Here is a 19,422-nt window from a genome sequence, read left to right on the forward strand (position 1 = left end):
CCTTGAAGGGGAGGTGAGAAAGATGCCTCTCTTCGACGTCTCTGAAGAACACCATTTTGGGAGAGGTGAGAGGAGCAGGAATTCAGTGCTCGAGAGAAGGGCTGACCTTAAATAAAACTCTGGGAAGTTTACCCATTGTCACGGGAGGAAGGCGAGATTATGGATATAGATAAGAGTAAAAATTTTTCAGAGAGGAAGGAGTGGAAGTTCTTTTCTGATCATTTCCATCATCTCAGACAAATACCAAGGAGGAATCAGCTAAGAGTAAGCAGGAAGAGGTTGAGAAGAGAGCCTGCACGCATGGCCCTCTGGTGCCGCTGAGTGAGGTTGGCAGGATCCAGGACCAGGGGGCAATGCGGAGAGCACCTCAAGGTTTAGGTTCATGAGTTCACGGCCAATATGGTTTTTCTCCAACTGTACTCAGAACCGTAGATACAACAGTGGAATAGTCAGAGAAGTGGGTTGAGTACACACAGACTATATGCCAAGTGGTATGGTCAAGGGGAGGAGGGGCTAGAGGTTTTGTAACACATGCAGGAGAGTTATAATCATTAATGAGCCATGAACTCTAATCTGAGTGAGAGGAAACTTGAGTACCGAGGGAGGTAAAAACAGTGGAAGGCAAGGCAAGTGCATTAGAAATTTCCTATTGGAATTTCCCAGATTACACAGGGAATTCTAAAAGCCATAGTGAGCCCTGGCTGGTGTAGCTCAGTGGATTGAGCGCAGGCTTGTGAAACAAAGGATCTCGGTTTGATTCCCAGTCAGAGCACATGCCTGGGTTGCAGGCCAGTTCCCATCAGGGGACAAACGAGAGGCAACCATACATTGATATTTCTCTCCCTCTCTAAAGATAAATAAATAAAAAATCCTCAAAAAATAAAATAAAATAAAAGCCATAGGGAGTACCAAAATTGCATCTTTTGGGATCAGAATATAACGTCAGAGAAATTTTTTTTGCTCTTCTTCCTCCATCCTCCTCCTTTCTCTTTTCCTTCTCCTTCTTCTTCTTAAGAAATTTTATATAATCTAAAAAGCACTCCTTGAATAGACTATTTATTGATGAAGAAACATGAATCCCATAAATCATATGCCTCTGATAAAGAGACATAAGAATCTTTTCTCCCAGAGTGTGAAAAACTGTTAATTGGCTTATTTTCAAAATAAAACAATTACATTAAAAGGAAGTAGGAATTCAAGCACATCACACTGGAATGATACTGGGCTTATTGGTCTCTGCAATTTTCAGCAAAAATGAAGTCTCACTCAGGCAGAAAGAGCCCCATGAAGTCAAAAGCAGATGAACAAACTGCTTAGGTTCATTTCCATTTGCCTACGCAGGCACAGCCTGAGTCACAGCTCGGTCCTAAGTTGAATTCTTGGAAAAGCAAATTAACTATTTCAAGTCATTAGGGAAATTGCATATATAGCAACGGTAATGTTAAAAGTGCTAATAAAACTGTATAGCACTGGCAACGTGCTTTCTAAAAGAAGGACTTTGCCGTGATGCAGAATAGGACCCAGGGGCCCGGAGCATCCTGCTACGTCAACAGCATCTTAGACTTTATTTGAACAAAGTTAAAGATCAAAATTCAGCCAAGTCAATTTGAAGATATCATTGGCTTCATTAAGCCATTCGTGAATCAGGCAGCATCCCCTCTAGCAACTAGAAGGGTGATTGGAGAGGTTGTACTTTTAGAGGAAGAAGGTGGAGCTAGGGAGCTATTTACAAAAAAAAGAAAGGATTATTTTTGGACCCGGACATCTTTGGGGGCAAGGGAATAGCAAAAATTTTTATCATTCAGGTCGCCTCCTTCTATGGGGGACAGAGAGTGCCCACATGACAGATTACCTCATTGGCGCTGCCCAGAAAATTTTAGACTGGTTGACTAAGATTATGTTTCCGGGAGAGAACACAACAGCAATTAGGTCAGGTATTAAATCTAGGTTTTGTATCATGGGCTTTAGCCTGAGTGACACCATTGGAAGACTATGATTTTCTTTTTAATAAAGTAATAATGTGAGTTTTCCCCAGGTATGACCCAATTTTACATCTGGTAATGACTGACTTAGAGATATAAGCTATAAACCTGATCTGGAAAGGCCCTTGTAATTTTCTTTTTTATCTTTTATAGTCATCTGTGTTTTTCTCAGCTACATTCCCAGGAGTGTAGGGATTAGATCAGAGACATTTATGGAAGGAAACCAATACATTCCAGGCTGGTGTTTGAAAGTACATCTTACATAACCTATAAAATTGTGGCATTCCTAGTGGCCTGAATGTGTTATAAAATTCTCCCAGAGAGACTCCATGTTCTGGGAACCACAGATCTGTCTGACTTTCAGAGCCTTGACCCTTTGGGTCCAAGATGCCTACTGGTCTTCCGTGAGGAAGCTGAGATTATGAGCTGCCCGCCATGGACCAGACACTTCTCCTACAGGTCTGATGCATAGCAGGAATGGATACGGTTATATTCTCACTTGAAGGAAGAGGAAACTGGATTTAAGAAGTTTGTCCAAGTCACACATTGAATGAGTGGCTGAGCTGGATTCAAATCCAGACTCACAATTCTGACCAAATAAAAACTTCTTGCCCCTTTGACCAAACCAGGAAGTGCTGCTGGCTTCATTAGAAAGGTCAGTTGCTCCCAAACTCCCTCTTTGTGCACTGGCTACCTGCCCCAGCATCCTGAGGCCCTACCCTAAAGTATCTCAGGTAAGAACAAAAGCTTTTTGGTCAGGGAGACCAGAGGCAGGTCCCAGCTCTGCCTCATCATTGCTGAGTGACCTTGCTCTCAACTAAAAGCTTCAATTTCATTCAGGGAAGGAAATGAAAAGCTACACTATTACCTTCTTCACGGAGTTATTTTGCACATTGAATGCGATAATGAATGCAAAGGATTTAGCACAACGCCTGAAAAAAATGGTATTGTATATTGCTTTTTTACGAATCAGCTACACAAATTTGATTTTTTTAACCATTATTTTAACAGTTCATCTCATACATTCTGGTGGCCTCTGTTAGTCTTTTATTTAACCTTGAATCCATTCTTGTCTCTCTAACTTGTTTAAAAGCCATAAAAAGTTGGATCATGCTGTTTCTTTGTATACACTGCATTTAGCATAGGGCAGGTTCTCCAAAAAAGATTTCATTTATTTTTTTATTTCTTCTCCTTTTTTTAAATTACTGTTCATGTGCAGTTGTCTTCATTTTCCCGGACACCACTGTCCCCAACCCCTGACACTTAACCCACCCCCACCTCCCACCCTCAATCCCTCCCCCTTGGCTTTGTCCATGGGTCCTTTATACATGTTCCTCAACAACCCTTCCCCTTCCTTTTTCCAATAAAGTCGATTTCATTTCATAAGGTATTCTTTTAAAATAGCAATGGGAAGAACAAATCAAGATATACTGTGGATTTTGATAATGTGTTTCTTTTTTAGGCTGAGCGGCTTTGTTTTGCTTTTTCCCTTCTTTATCCATGTTTTGAACTGACACTTGGGGGCAGCATTGAGTCAGCTTGCATGTCAATGTTGTAGAAATACGAACTCTAGAGGTAGGGGCTGACAGGAAATAAATAATTCTCAAAATACGTCACTGGCTTTTAAAATGACTGTGCATTTTGCTACAGAAATCGATTTAAAAGCAGTGCAACCTCCATATTGCCTCGTGGGTGCTTTTAAGGATAAATTACTTGTTTTTCTTTCTAACCCTGGGTGGCAAAGCAAATTGGAAGAAATTTAACTATTTATTCTCACCGTAAAAATTGAGCAAAGGTGCAAGCTACAACATTAAGATAAATTTATCATAGACTTATAATGTGAAAAGACATATATCCCACTCTGGTTAGATACTACCTCAGGAACTGGAATCAATTGAATTAGTTCAATGATACACTGAATCCAACTGCTCCATTAACTAGATGTTTGCCCTGCAGCAAACACTGAAGAGGGGAAAGGAGGAGATGGGGTTCAAGAAATTAACAGCAGGTTTACTTTGCCAAGCAACTTCTTACAATACTTTATGCCTGAATAGACTTTGCAGATTTCCCATTGCTCAGTTTCTGTCTTAGATGCTTTGTTCCTGCTCAGAACTCTTGCCCCTGGGTATTGCAAAAAATTTACCAGTCGACTCCAGTGGGCCAATTGCTTGATTAAAAAACGAAGTAGACTCAGGCAGTACACTTTTTTTTTAAGATTTGAAAAAAGACTAAAGGAAGCTCACAGAAGAACATTCTAGCTCAGTAACTTGGCCCTGTAACTTGGAAATAGCATGCATTTTTTCCCAATACATGGGAAAATGTATTTCCCCATGTATTGGGGAAAAAAATACAGTTTAATAGGATTCCCATTAAAACCAAAGATAAAAATGCAATAGGACACACCAGTTTCTCCATTAGCCCACAAACTAATTTTAGTTATACCTATTCCCTAATTATTTCAGATGAATTTATTTTTCATTTACTCATTCAACAAACATTCACTGAACATCTAGTATGTGTTCATTAGTGGGAATATAATAATGAAATACACATTTATCTATGTTTTAAAGAATTGCACAGTCTAGGGAGTGTCAACCAATAGTCGCTGGCACCAATGCAACACCAACAGGAAACCCCAGTTTGGGATGCGGTGAAGAAGGAAACTTTGTTCAGTGCAAAATAGCTCGGGTGCAACGCAGCACAAAACAGCATGGCTGTGGAGCAGCTCAATTGTGATACAGCACAGCTGTGAAAACAGCAGGGCTGTCAGGCAGCTCTGCGGCCAGGCCTCTTTCTGGCTAGACAGTTCTGCTCTACCCATTGCCAGCCTATGCTGTCCTGTGCTGCTCCACGCTGTGCTAGTCTGCTCTACTCCAAAGCCAGCCTGAGTTGGTTTGCTCCATTCTGCTCTGCTCTCCAGAGCCAGCCTCAGTGTTTCAGCTCAGCAAGGGAAAGGGAACTTATGCTTTCAGAGGCATTGGGGAGCTGACTTATCTAGACAGAAGTCCCTGCCCTTGGTATCTGATTGGTCTGTCCTCATGTAAATGAGGACTCTAAATCCTCACTGTTTGATTGGCTTAAAAGGCACCAATTCTGATTGGTCAGAATAGAGCTGCTTTGGTTAGAGCTGTGCAGCTCTGATTGGGTAGGGAAAGCTTTCTCTTATTGATTGAAATAGCATTCCAGAAACTCCACTAAAGGGCATGCGCAGATGGTGGAAACACAGTGCATCCAGGAAGACAGTTCAGTGCAGGGTTCTCCCTGAAGTGCAGTTTGTGAGAGAGGCCCTGTGCAGAGATGGCTGTGTGGAAGACAAGTGGCCACATAGTAAACCTGACAAGTTCAGGGAAGGCCTCTGTGGCAGTCTCACAAACTCAGAGGCCTACAGTAACCACATAGGATGGTCTGAAATAAAAAACTTTCTAGCTAAAAGGAAGTCATATCTTAGGCTGGTATTTTTCCCTTACAAAGATCAGTCTTTACCTTAATTCAGACTGTTGTCTTTTTGCATCTAAGATGATATATCTTTGGAATGTTAAATTTCCTTTTCCTGACCCCTCAAAACACAGACACCACACCAGGGAAAGACCATGAATTCCCTCACTGTTATTGTTATCATTTTCATTGTCGACTATTAACTATGCTGCCCCCACCTACGTAAAAACTGTGTCTGTCATTTTACTGTTTAGTTCTGGAGGTTTCTCGCACTGTCTCCTCCCACCTCCCTAACCTGTCTCCAGGGGATTTCATGTAACCCACTGACGCCCACACTTTTGATTATAATGTATAAAATATCGTGCAAACCTGCCATTCTCTCAGGAATTTCTCAATTCATTGAGATTTTGCTTCCCGGCAATTGCCATCAGTTTGGTTCAAGTGAACTCACAAACATTCTCTACGAGTCTGAATGTGTCTTAGGCTGACAGCTGCTAGGTTCTGCGTTTTACAGTTTGAGCTCAGTTAGCTTACCAGGACCCCTTCTCGGGTGTGTTTTTCTCAGGGTTCCCAGAAGAGGTACACACACACACACACACAGTATAATTGCAGTCATACTGATTTATTTTAGGTTTAGACTCTATAATTCTTCTTATAGCCAAACAAAAATACACCTCAGAGTGTAATCTCAGCATAGATCTCATCTGATAGATGAGCGAAGTCCAGAGATGTTCACTGTTATCGATGGCCGTTTGTGTCCTTCCCAAATTCACGTGTTGAAATCCCAACTTCCAAGGAGATCTTTTAAGGAGCTGGGGCCTTTGGACTGTGATTGGGCCATGAGAGCCTCCGGGAAGGGATCAGTGCCCTTAGGAGAAGATACTGGAGAGCTTGTGCTCTCTCTCTCCCCACCATGTAGAGGCACCAAAGAAGTCAGTCACCTACAAACCAGGAAGTGGTTCTTACCAGAACCGAATGTGTCTGCATCTTAATCTTGGACATCCCAGCCTGTAGAACAGTGAGAAATAAATGTTTGTTATTTAAGCCACCAAGTCTATGGCAATTTGTTACAGCAGCCTAACCTCAGACAAGGGGTATTTACTGAGAATCTTTTCCTGTGATTCTACAAATTTTAGATATCTAGAAAAGGATCTCAAATAATGTAGAAAAGGGAAAGAATTTACAGTAACCTATTCATTCTTCAGAAAACCGGAAATAGCAGTGCCTCATTCTGCTCTGAGACTTTGCTGCCGGGGCTGTGGCAGGAGCACAGAGGAGATCTGGGCCTCAGGCTGGTCTGGTAGCTCCAGGCCGAAGCTGGGGTACTTGGCAGCAAAGAGATGTCGCCGCTGCCTTTTCCTGGGAGGAATTTTTTAGTGACACACTTGGTGGTCGTTACCAGCCCCACCCCAGTCAGTGGGGAAGTCTTAGTTTCCAGAAGTTCTCGAACATCATGCTTGGGCTTACATATTTATTCAAGACCAGGAAAAAAAGGTTTCATTTTTTTCCCTTCTTGACTCCTCTCAGGTTCTCACCTGCCTCAGGGTAGTTGTTTTGTTTTGTTTTGTTTTGTTTGTTTGTTTGTTTACAGTGTCATCCACCTGATGTAGTCTCAGGTCTTTTCAGTGACTTTCCCATGGCGTTGCTTTAATACAGGGAGTTTTTCAGGGTCCCAGGTATCACGTATGGTAGTAATCCTAAACAGGCTGATTTTGTTCCAAACATGAGCGAACCATAACAGCACTGTGTGCAAAGCTATGCAACAACTCACATGCTTAGTTTCCATTACAGCTATAAAAACACTCTGTTTAAATTACATCTCTACACAGATGTAGAATTACATCTCTACACTGAAGAAACATGCCTAGTTTCTTCAGTGTCCTTGGATTTTTATTCCATTTTTTAAATTTGGATTATCAATTTTCTAATATATATGTATATGTTTTCTAGAATACATATTGATATATTTCATTATAATTTGGGGCCTCGGACTTCTAATTCTTACCAGCATGTATTAACAACACAACCTATTTTGACGGGACATAGGGAGGTGTGCTTTCTTCTGTCTGCCTGGTGAGTGCAGCTCTCCCCCAACCGGCAGCTAAACCCAAGAACACCCATGGTTGCAGAGACCTTTCATGCTCTTTAGCTTTGTGAGGAGACACTCTGGGCAGCAGACAATGAAACGTGAAACAACGGAGGGAGGTTTTATGGGAGAAAAAAATTTCTGTCTCCCATCCAACCCTCCTTAGAGTATTTGGGGACAAGAAACAGGAGGGAAACTTTTATAAATTGAGAGAACTCATGAGGGAACTATTGCCTCTGCAGTTCCTTCTCTGGTAGTTGTCCTCTCACAGAGATGTTGGCGAGGGGATCACGGGGCAGCGTTATGACTGCCTCCTGATTACCTCGGGTTTCCTCAAGGGCGTCAGAGCTGAAGTCAGGCAGAGTGAAAGACACGAGCGTCCACGGGGCTGCTCTAAGCCCTCATGGAAACTTTTGCCCCAACCCTGTGGCCTCCCTCTTTCCACCTTCCCAGGAAAAGGTGGGGAAGGGCAGAACGTTCACCTGACTGCACTCGGATTGGAATATGAAATAAAGAACACAGTAAGATGGAGAGATGGACTGACAGAGAAGTTGTCAGACTGGGGAGAAGAAACATCTCTGTAGTAGATAAATTATATTGTGCCAAGAACAAATGGGGCAGTGAGAATCAAAAATGAAATCGAGTCATAAAGGTTTTAAAAAGCAGCATTTCCAGACACCTGAGTCTTGTCAATTATCATGACCTTGAAAATGTATGTCCGTCATGCAAATAATCCATTGTAAACATAAATTAGTTAGTGCCCTGTCACTCAAAATACCTGCCCCCCTACCATCCTCCTCCCATTGAACTACATACCTAGCATGAACGTTGCTGATTGAATCTTGAATATGTTTTTATCACTTAAAGACTAGAGGAGTCAGTGCTGTTTAGACACAGATTAAATTCTTTTCTGTTTGTATCACCTCTGATTCTTTCCAGTAGATGTTAGTCCTAAATCTAAAAGTAGAACAGGCTTATCAAAATGTATTAATCTTCTACATCTCAGCTGTGAAAGCATTTAATAACTCCCTTCATATAATCATTAGTAGATATGTATTTAAATTGCTTACCCATTAGGGATTCTCAAATCTCCGTACAGATTGCCTTCTGAAGCAGACACAGGAGAAGCACCTAAGGAGGAGGTCGGATGCTGTGTCCATGGGGCTGCACTGATGCTTAGGGGGCCCGAGTGTCCCCTGAGACAAACTGTCAGCAGCAGCATGAATTCAGAAAGGTCCCACATGTGCTCGTACCTTGTGAGAAGACATATTTACCAAGTTCCGAAGAGAAGGAACTGGGCAAGGAATGGGAGGAAAGGGGGGGAATCCTCGGTGATACATTTAAGAATGCTTTAAGAAAAATCCAACTTCATACATCACTGCTTCAGTGTCATTGCTTCTTTTGGCAACAGTGGGGTGGCACATTCAAATGAGGCTAAATTGCCCCTAGACTGTGTCTGAGGGAACAAAATGAGACAAGAAAGGAATGAAATTCTTGCTTTTTAAAGTTCAGATGTCTCACCCACATATTGCCTCTTCAACCACTTGCCTAAATCTTAAATATTTATTAGGTATATATCATTTAAGAAAATGTAAAAAAAAAACAAAAACCCACCTCTTTATGAATTGGAAACCTTTGCCCTCGTCCTCCATAGCCTACGGAATACCTATTTTACTATTAAGGTGATTTCAAGTTTATCCCACTCCACCTACCCTAAATGCATGCCAGACTCGCCTTTCTGTTAAAGCGAGTGTCCCCTGCACTTAGGTCCCTTTACTGGAGCACCGCGTGTGTTATTTACAAGACCAGAAGAACCGGCCAGGTCAAGCAAGTCTTCCCACAGGCTCTGAGCCAACCCTGCCCTCCCAGGACTCATTTATAATACACGTCGCAAGTGTATTATAATTATCCTAACTACCCCGTTTCCTCATCTTTCTGTTAAAAGGTGTGACGCCAAGGGCAGTCAGGAATGACAAGTTTCCCCCCTGGTATTGTCACAAAACCCCCATCACCCCATCCTGTCCTTTTTTTCCACAGAGAGAAAAACACTGCGGGGGCTGGCAGAGCCGTGACTCGCTGCGGGAACGCGGCCGCCTCCCCAGAGCCCCCCACTGTGCCCCTAAACGTGCTGTCGGTAACCGATTGTTCTTGTTGAATAACAATGTGAGCTGCGGGCCCTTTCTGCCTGCTAGCAAATAGATTAGGCTGCTGGCATTGGCAGTGCGCAGCCTGCGCCCGGAGCCCCCAGGAGGCCGCTATCAGCCGCCAACAGATGGAGCCTATCAGCGTGCTGTCAGTCATCCACACCTGTGGATTGCGCGTCCCGGCCAAAAAATTAATTGCTTAGAAATATAAAATCGGTAGGCAGAGATCGGAAAGGATTAGGAGAGAAAAAAAGGGATAAGCCAGGGAAAGAGGAAGCCGAGTTCTGCTAGGGAACCTGATCGACACTGGCTTATCTAAGCGTGTGACGTGCCCAGCGTTTGATTCGGTTTTCAAAAACCAGAAGCGCAGCGGAATTAGAACTAGACCTGTTCGGGAAGAAAGGGGCCGTTTAAAAGGAGGTTTAGTGTCCGTTGCTTCCAAATTGGGTCGTCCACGCCCGTTCTGCAAAGACAAGTAAACGTTTTTGTCCCTCTCCTCTTTTTATAGTTTGCTGCTGTAATTTCACGTTTTATTTGTTGTTCCATTCATTCTCCTTGCTTTTTATTTGTCACGTTGTTCAGTTTTTCCCAGTTTACTGCTTCGAAGATTTCAGTACTGTAGGGGTAGTTTTTTTTGTATTGTTTTTCATAATGACTTCCTGGCACTGCTTTCATATCACATTTTCTTGTTTTCCTTAAAGAGTTTTTAATAGAATAAAGTAGTTTTGATTGCATTGCAACAATGGTTTCTCACTAACTGCGTGAGCTTTAGTCCTTCATCTTTTTTGATGTTACCTGCAAAATGAAACATGATTGCTAAGGCCCCTTGCATCTCTTAACATTGTACGACTTTAGAAATGGCTTAGACAAAATAACCGGGCTATTAAAATAAAAGATATAGGAACAAAGGAATCCCTAAGAAGATGAAGAAACACCAGTGTGTGGTTGCCTCTCATGTGTCCCCTACTGGGGACCTGGCCCGCAATCCAAGCATGTGCCCTGACTGGTAATCGAACCAGCCACCCTTTGCTTCACAGGACCGCACTCAATCCACTGAGCTACACCAGCCAGGCCTGTTTTTGCAGTTTTAAAAGATGATTTTTAGAGCAGTTTTAGGTTCACAGAAAAACTAAAAGAAAGTACAGAGATGTGCTCTTTGCCCCCTGCCCCCACACACGCACAGCCCCCCATTATCGACGCATCAGAGTGGGGACATCAGTTGCAACGCATTAACCTGCATCGGCACAGCAGAATCACCCAAAGTCCACAGTTTACATTAGGGTTCCCTGTTGCAGACCCTGGCCAGCAGAGTCCGCCTGTTGTGGTTTACGACGAGAATCAATGCACAGGGGACAACAACCCTGCGTGGAAAAAGGGAACAGGCACGACTACTCTCTCAAGGGGAGAGTGCCTGTGGTGCCTCGGCCACTCCCTCAAGAGGGGAGCGCACCGACCCTTGCCTAGACAGGCTTTTATTGTTTCCTGGGGTCTTACATCATAGAAAGATTTATTATCTATCACACAGAATATTATTGTCTACATTCTAGGTACAATCAAGGAAATAAAAACAACACGCAACGGGGAATGACGATGAGCTCATTAGCTCTGTCCTTGGGAGAACTCATACAGGCTTTGGAAGTTACCTCGAAGATAGACAATACACATTTGTTGTTTTAGACCAGGGCGATGGAGTTTTAGCAAGAGCAAGCCATAACAGTCTGTATGCATTTTCTAGGCCTGATTCCCACGGGACAACTCGGTTTGAAGGTCTGGCTCCTGCCCACCACCTTGCATCTGTAGGTTTTCCATACAGAGCTGAGTCACATTGGCCAAGCCAAGACAAACCGGTCCCTACAGTTCCCTCTTGGAGCTGTACATTCTATACATCTGGACACGTGTATTATGACATGTGTCTGCCCTTGTAGCATCATGAAGACTAGTTTCACTACTCTAACAATCCTCTATTCGTCTCCCTATAACCCCTGAACTTTTTACTGTCATCACAGTTTTGCCTTTTTCAGAATGTCATATAATTGGAATCATACAGTAGGTAGTCTTTTTAGATTGGCTTCTTTCACTTACTAATGTGTATGTAAGATCCTTTCATATTTGTTCATGGTTAGATAGCTCATTCTTTTTTAACACCGAATGACATTCTATTGTCTGGATTCTATTGTCCATAATCCATTCACCTACTGAAGGGCATTGTGATTGTTTCAAAGTTTTGGCAATTATGAATAAGGTTTCTATAAACATTCCACATGTAGGTATTTCTGTGGATATAGGTTTTCAACTCCTATGCCTAGGAGAGCAATTGCTGGATCATACAGAAAGAGGATGTTTAGTTTTGTAAGAAATGGCTAAACTGTCAGCCAAGCTAGCTGTACCAGTTTACAATCTCCCCAGCAATGAGAGTGCCTGTTGCTCCACAGCCTCACCAGCATTTGGTGTTGTCAGTGTTCTGGATTTTGGCCAGTGTAAAAGATGTATTGTGATAGCTCACTGTTGGTTTAATTTGAGTTTCCATGATGACATATGATGTGGAACATTCCATATGATCATTCCCCATCGTGTATCTTCTTTGGTAAGGTGTCTGTTAATGTCTCTGGCCCATTTTTTAATCAGGTTGATTTCCCTTTTATTGAGTTTTAAAAGTTCTTTGTATATTTTGCATAACAGTTTTTATCAGATGTATCTTTTGCAAACATTTTCTACCAGTCTGTGGCTTGTCTTTTCATTATCTTGACACTGTCTTTCACAGAGCAGAAGTTTTTAATTTTAATGAAGTCCAGCTTATCAATTATGTCTTTCATGGGTCATGCCTTTGTTTTTATATCTACAAAGTCATTGTCATACCTGAGAGCATATAGATTTTCTTCTCTGTTATCTTCTATGAATTTTATAGTTTTGCATTTTTCATGTAGGTGTGTAATCCATCTTGAGTTAATTTTTGTGAAGGGTGTAAAGTCTGCGTTTATACTCATTTTTTCTCATGTAGATGCCCAGTTGTTCCAGAACCATTTGTTGAAGAGACTGTCTTTGCTCCATTGTATTGCCTTTCTCCCTTTGTCAAAGATAGTTTACTCAGTTTATGTGGGTCTATTTCTGAGCACTTGAATTTGTCCATTGGTCTATCACACTGTTTTGATGGTTATAGTACCATAGTAAGCCTCAAAGCTGGGTAATGTCATCCCTCCAACTTTGTGTTTCACAGTTGAACCGGCCTTGCGTTCCAGGTGTAAATCTCACTCAGTCATAGTGAATAATTCTTTGTACATCGTTGGATTTGAGTTGAGTATTTTTGCATTTATGTTCATGAAAGATATCTGTCTGTACTTTTTATTCTTGTAATCTCTTTGTCTGCCTTTGGTATGAGGGTAATGCTGGCCTAAACAATGAGTTAGGAAGTATTACCTCTGTTTCCATTCTCTGGAAGAGAATGCAGAAGTTTGGCATAATTTCTTCCTTACACATTGTTAGAATTTATCAGTAAATTCATCTAGACCTGATGCTTTTTGTTTTGGAAGGTGTAGTTATTGCTTTAATTTCTTTAACAGATATAGCTCCATTAAGGTTGTCTATTTCTTCTTGTATGAGTTTTGGAAGATTGTGTCTTTCAAGGAATGTGCTCACTTCATCTAGGTTATCAAATTTGTGAGCATAGTATTCCTTTCCTTTTCTTTTATGTTCATAGAATCTATAGTGATGTCCCCTCTTTCATTTTGGCATTAGTAACCAGCATTCTGCTTTCACAAATGAAAACACTGAGTTTAGCAAGGTTAGGAGACCTGCTCAAAGCCAAACCACCTGGCAAGCACGGGAGCTGCGCTCCGCACATGGCACTTTGCCTATAACACAGGTAGTTTATTATCATTTTCAAGAGAGGGACGTAAATGAGGTGGGGTAAAGATCAGTGCCGAGGACATGTTAAGAAAGAATGTACTTCGCTTTTACTTCTGAGCACCCCTCAGACCAAGCTGGATCCCTTGTCATTACTCCCACCGTGCCCTGTACTTCACCTTTCCTCCCACTCAATGCATTTTTAATTATTCTATAATTATAACATAATATTATGTTAGTCTGTTATATTATATATTATATAATAGTCCTGTTATATTATCAAATTCTTTCTCCACTAGAGCCTAAGTCTATGAGGACAGGAAGCACTGATGTGTTGGTGAATGTTAAACCACCAGCTCTCTGAGTTTGCCCATCTCTGTGGTTGAATGCTCTCAAGCTGCTGACATGCTGGCTATGGCTTGTAAAATTCTGAAAAATTTAGCAGACCAGCTGCAGCACAACACTGCCAGGAGCTGTGTTGCTCATCACTATATCCCAGCTCAGGCACTTGGTCGACACTCGACATTTCTGTTGAATAAATGGGATTTCTTCCAAGTTGAAGTCTACAAGTCCATATTTCTTTTGTGACCTTGTCTTTGGTCCGAAGATCACAATTTGTATACGCCCAGTCTAACTGTGTGCACCGGGGGAGAGCTGAGAAGGAACTCAGGGAGTTACAACCACATCATTACAACCACATCGACACAACTGTTGCTGAAACACACCAGTGTGACGACATTCTAGGAAATATGCACAGGAGGGGATGGGAAAAACACAGCTATAGCTTATGTCCTTCAGAAAAAAAAAACTAGTGTGCTATGTTTATTAAGGATTAGTCATCAGTATTGTAAATGATAACGTTCGGATGTAGTATAGGCTCAGCCAGCACAGTCTCAAAGAACTGAGCTAGTATCTTTTTGGAGGCTTTACCACATTCTCTTCATCTCCAAAATGTAACAAATTAGAGACAATCACATAAGACGCCAAAACAGCACTGTGAGCATTGCCTTCTAGTGATTAATAATGGCTATTGTACTGTCCTTATTGCCATAAGAGGCGTATGTACGCCTCCATTGGATTATGAGACCCTGGAAGATTCTTTTGTGTGTTCTTCCAAATCTTTCCCATTTAGCTGCTGCAATAAGCCCTTCGATTAAATAGACCTGCCCATACTGAATTGACTGTACTAACAATCTTATCAAAAAAGGTGGTCCCACATTGTCCGGGAAAAAGCTAAGAAAACCAAAATTTAGAAATTTGTTAAAGAGCATTTAACCGTGACTTATACATATAAAGGAGGATCCTATTTGGAGTTATAGTCAGGACATTAAAAACAAACCTCAGCTATTCCTTTTCTCTCTCACTTCATAAGTCATATTTCTCTCAGTTGTTAAGAGCATGGGCTACAGAGCCAAACTCTTGGTTTAAAATCCTGCTTCTGCTCTGGTCAACAGCTATCTCTCTCTGGGCCTCAGTGTCCTCATCTGTAAAGTGTGGGAAATAATTGCACCTACCTCACCTGGCTATTACGAAGATCGAATGCAGTGATGTCTATCTAGTGCTCGAGTGAATGTGCTCGAGAAATGTTAGCTGTTCTTAGACGCATTGCATCAATATGTCTGCCCTTCCACCATAAAACATGTTTCTAGATTCTTTGAGATGTGGTTGATTTACTACCTGGATGTGTCTTCGCTTTGCATATATTTATTATCTGTCAAACCAGCCTATAAAAATCCCATTTAACCAATATTTGCTATCTGAAAAGCCTTCAGCTTTTAGCTGGAAAAAGTCAGTACCTTTTTATAAAATATTACTTAAAGGATATCAGGATTTTGGTGACATAGGTAATACTGAAAAATGATGATCTTTAAATCCCTTGGAATTAGCTCTAAAAGGTGTTTTACAATGCTCAGAGTGAAAATGACCTATCAGAGTACATAAAAATACTTTGCACAGAAAGATGGCATTTTTAGAGAACATGTTATTTACTCTAACTGCCACCCAGGCTCATTTGCTATGGTCAGTGGAGACATTCAATGGTTAGATACATAAATGAAATAGATCAAACGAGACATTTCTCACTAAAAAAATCAGTATATTATAGTGGAAGGAGAGTGGCCTGCAAGTCGGAAGATCGTACTTTTCATGGTGATTGCTGTTAAATTGTTGTGTGACCTAGTACAAGGCTCCTCACCTCTGCAGGGTCCCTCCCTTCATCTATGAAAGATGATGATTGAGTGAGACAGGCTGTGAGGACGTTCTAGTCATGTGATTCTATAGTCTGTACCCATTTGGCATCATCAGCCTTAGAGATAGCTGGTTCTAATGAAACTGGGAAGGGAGGCCAACCTGACCTGTGATGGGTTGATAATGTGCTCAGGGTTTATTTTTATCACTCCTTTCACTCACTGACTGGACTTACTGATGTAAACAAAAGTCTTCTGCAGTTTCATGAATTCCAGATCAGATGAATTACAATAAATAAGTCAAAGATGAGTGAAATTGTCCCCTTATTTAATTCAAATTGATTATTTCAACCCCCATCTCCTGGATCTGCATCCTAGCAGATCATATAAAAGTGAGAATTCTGTTTAGCTTCTCGGTGCCACAGGCTTCATTTTTTCCAGACGCTATGCTTTATTAGCATTCTGAGATAAACATTTATTCATTCATGTATTCATTATTTATTTACATCTCTAAGTGGCACTGGCATTTGATAATGTTTCAGGGACCAAAAAACAAACTGCTCAACCAAATCAATGCAAATTGCAAAGTGCAGCCCTCCCGCTTGCAAAGTGCACCTGTCCAGGGTGGGTACCTGCGTTCTGTGACATTTCTCTGGGCTCTAAGGATCGCCAAAGGGATTACATGCTTAGACACTGATGGGAGCACTTTATTTCAGTGCCTTTAAAAATAGTATTGACTGTCTTTCTGATAAGAAAAATACTTCCAATCACTTTTTTTATTATAAAAGTAATAGCTGATCTTTGAAGAAACTTTGAAAATTATTTTTAAGTAATCAAAAGGACAAAAAATACCTTGCAACCTTGTCAGTTGGAGATAACAACCATTAATACTGTGGTGTATTTCCTCCCAGTTTGCTAGTTTTTCTTCTTGCATATAACATGCACACACGAGTGTATTTTTAAAAACAAAATAGGAAGGCAGCTATGCTAACCACTATACCACCAAATCTGTGGCTGCATGTACAGACCATGGACATGAATTAAGGGGAGGAGGGAATGTTAGGAGGTAGGGGGTGCAGGGTAGAGGGGAGTAAAAGGGAGAAAAATAATAGGACAACTGTAATAGCATAATCAATAAAATATACTTAAAAAGATAAAAAACAAAACAAAAACAAAACAAAATAGGGATTATACCAGACATACTGCTTATTCTTTTCATCTAAAAATATACAGATAATATTTCCTTAAGTATGACAAAAGTATATTTTTGAATGGTGGCTTAGTCTTCCATGATATGAATTCACTATAATTTTTTAAAATTAACTTTCTAGTGTTAAATACTTAGGTTATTTCTATTTTTCACTCATAAATAAAACTAAGAAATACATCATTGTACTTACATTATAGTACACATCTATAACTATTTCCTTGGAACCACTTAATATCAACAGAATTATCAGGTCAAAGTATGTTTTCTTTCTTTCCAGCAGTCGCTGTGGGATCTATGTTACTGAATGCTCACCAAGACTTCAAATTATCATTGACAAAATATCTATCAACTTGATAAGGGAAAAATTATAATTTGTATTTCTTATGACTAACAGTAATTTTTATCACATGCATTTGGTTTTGTTTATTTCTCTTTTGTAAGTGCATTATCTGTGTGGGTCCTTTTTGTACTCCCAGCAAATCTGCTGAAAGGATCTCAAAGAATCAGCGCCTGGCCTTCTTTTTAGCCACTAGGTGAGTGGTCATTTCCGGTTCCACAAAGAATTCCAGTTTTGAGAAATTCCCATGGCAAACTCTTGTATTGCCTGACTTCTAAAGGTAGGCCATTAAGTTGATATATGTGATACACAGGAAGCTGATGGAGATTGCTTTAAACTGAAAGTTTGTGTCCCTACTAAACAGAAATGTTGAAATAGAATATCCAGTGTGATGGTACTTAGAGGGGGGGGGCCTGTGGGAGGTGATCAGGTCATGGGGGTTCCCTCATAACTGGGATTAGTGCCCTTATAAAAAGGACAGCCCCCGACTCACTTGCCCCCTCTACCATGTGAGGTTATAGCAAAAAGATGCTATCTACGTACAAACTGAGAAGTGGGTAAACATTTTGACTTATTAATTTTTAATCAATTCTTACTCTTTTTTCCTATATTCTTTTTTCAAAGATTTTATTTATTTATCTTTAGAGGGGAGGGGAAGGAGAGACAGAGAGAGAAACATCAATGTATGGTTGCCTCTCGTGCATCCCCTGCTGGGAACTGGCCTGCAACCCAGGCATGTGCCCTGACTGGGAATCCAACCTCGATCCTTTGATCTGTAGGCCTGTGCTCAGTCCACTGAGCTACACCAGCCAGGGCTTGACTATTAATTTTCATTTTATTTATGTCACAGAATTTCATAATTCCATGATTATAATGAACTAAAATTTTTAAAGTATAACAAACAAACAAGGGAAGCAGACCAGGATAATTTCCTTGATTTATTTGTCATTTCAAATTGTCAAGTAATTATTAGTACCATTTTTGCTCTTGCTATATTTTTTTCTTTAAGCATTTTTATTATTATTTTATTTGTCAGAATTGCCAGACTCAGGGTCTCTACTGGGCAAGTGGAGAAATAGAAAATGTTTACTGTTTTGAAAAAGCAACTCTGACAAACAAGTATCCACTCAGAACAGGCTCTCTGCACTGGCGCAGGTGCAGTGTGAAGCCTGGGTTGGGCGGCCTGCAACAACCAGAAGGGACTTGTCACCCCACCTTTGAGAGCAGTGTTTCCCAGCAGAGGTGAAACTGAAGCAGAGGCCTTTTGCTGCTCTACTAGGTGGCCCGGTCTTGGAACGGAAATCAGTCGTGCACTGTATCTTCCACACCACGTCGCTGGGTGAGGCCTGGGCAGTCAGGAGAAAGTTCTGAAGCCCCGATGTTTGTTGCCATCAAACTCCACTGTTCCACAGATTGCACCAAGGACTGGGGTCTGGCTTGGGGTGGCTTCATTATGTGCAGGCTGGCAGTCTCCCTCGTTGATTTGGAACAAAAACTCACTCCAGGACTCTAGTCCTGAAACAGCATTTTCATTCCACTAGCCATCTACAAAGTCCTCAGCTGCCCTGCAGGCCTGATCCACATAGGTCTACAAGTTCACTGGTGTCATCTCCAGCTCTGCTGAAGGAGGTCTCTTCCCAGGTGTGTCCTGCACCTGTAAGAGCCAGAGCTTCACAGGTGAACTTGGGGGTCAGCAGGAAAGGAGGTGATCATGGCCCCTGTTAGCATGGGTAATAGTAGCCCCCTTGCTTTATTTCTTTAACTTAAACAATTTGCAAATGTTTTCTTGCCTTTTTACTCTTGCTTATTTATTGCATTTTCCATTGGCACTTTTTTCTTGGTTTAAATGCTAACCCCCCAAAACATAGCCTCCATTTATATGAAGTAGCATTGCCATTTCTCCAAATGATCTTCTATTTTCTGTCTTTTTAACTTTTGTTATGCTTACCAAGATATTTTACTTCTTTCACTTTTATGCTTTAATTTCTAATGATTTATTTTGACTCTACTACAATACAATCAGAACTGGAAAAGGCATCATTCTCCTCTAGTCTACAAACCCCCGACAAGAGGAGAAAGTCCTATGAGTTTGGGTCTCAGTCTTCCTTAACCTTCGTTTAAAGAGTAATTCATATGCTGCATAGTCAGATAATTAATTTCCTCAGAAAATATCTTATCTCTCTGTAGTCTCTATGCATCTGG

The 19,422-nt window shown here is 41.1% G+C and overlaps 1 pseudogene; it reads right to left on the minus strand.

Annotated features, from left to right (window-relative positions):
* Positions 1-6,643: 6,643 nt before the first annotated feature.
* On the minus strand, positions 6,644-18,829 carry LOC128625782 (NTF2-related export protein 1-like; annotated as a pseudogene).
* Between the last annotated feature and the right edge of the window lie 593 nt (positions 18,830-19,422).

Source organism: Artibeus jamaicensis, unplaced genomic scaffold (assembly GCF_021234435.1).
Source record: "Artibeus jamaicensis isolate MK-2021 breed Jamaican fruit bat unplaced genomic scaffold, CSHL_Jam_final contig_867, whole genome shotgun sequence".
In the NCBI taxonomy this organism is placed as follows: Eukaryota; Metazoa; Chordata; class Mammalia; order Chiroptera; family Phyllostomidae; genus Artibeus; species Artibeus jamaicensis.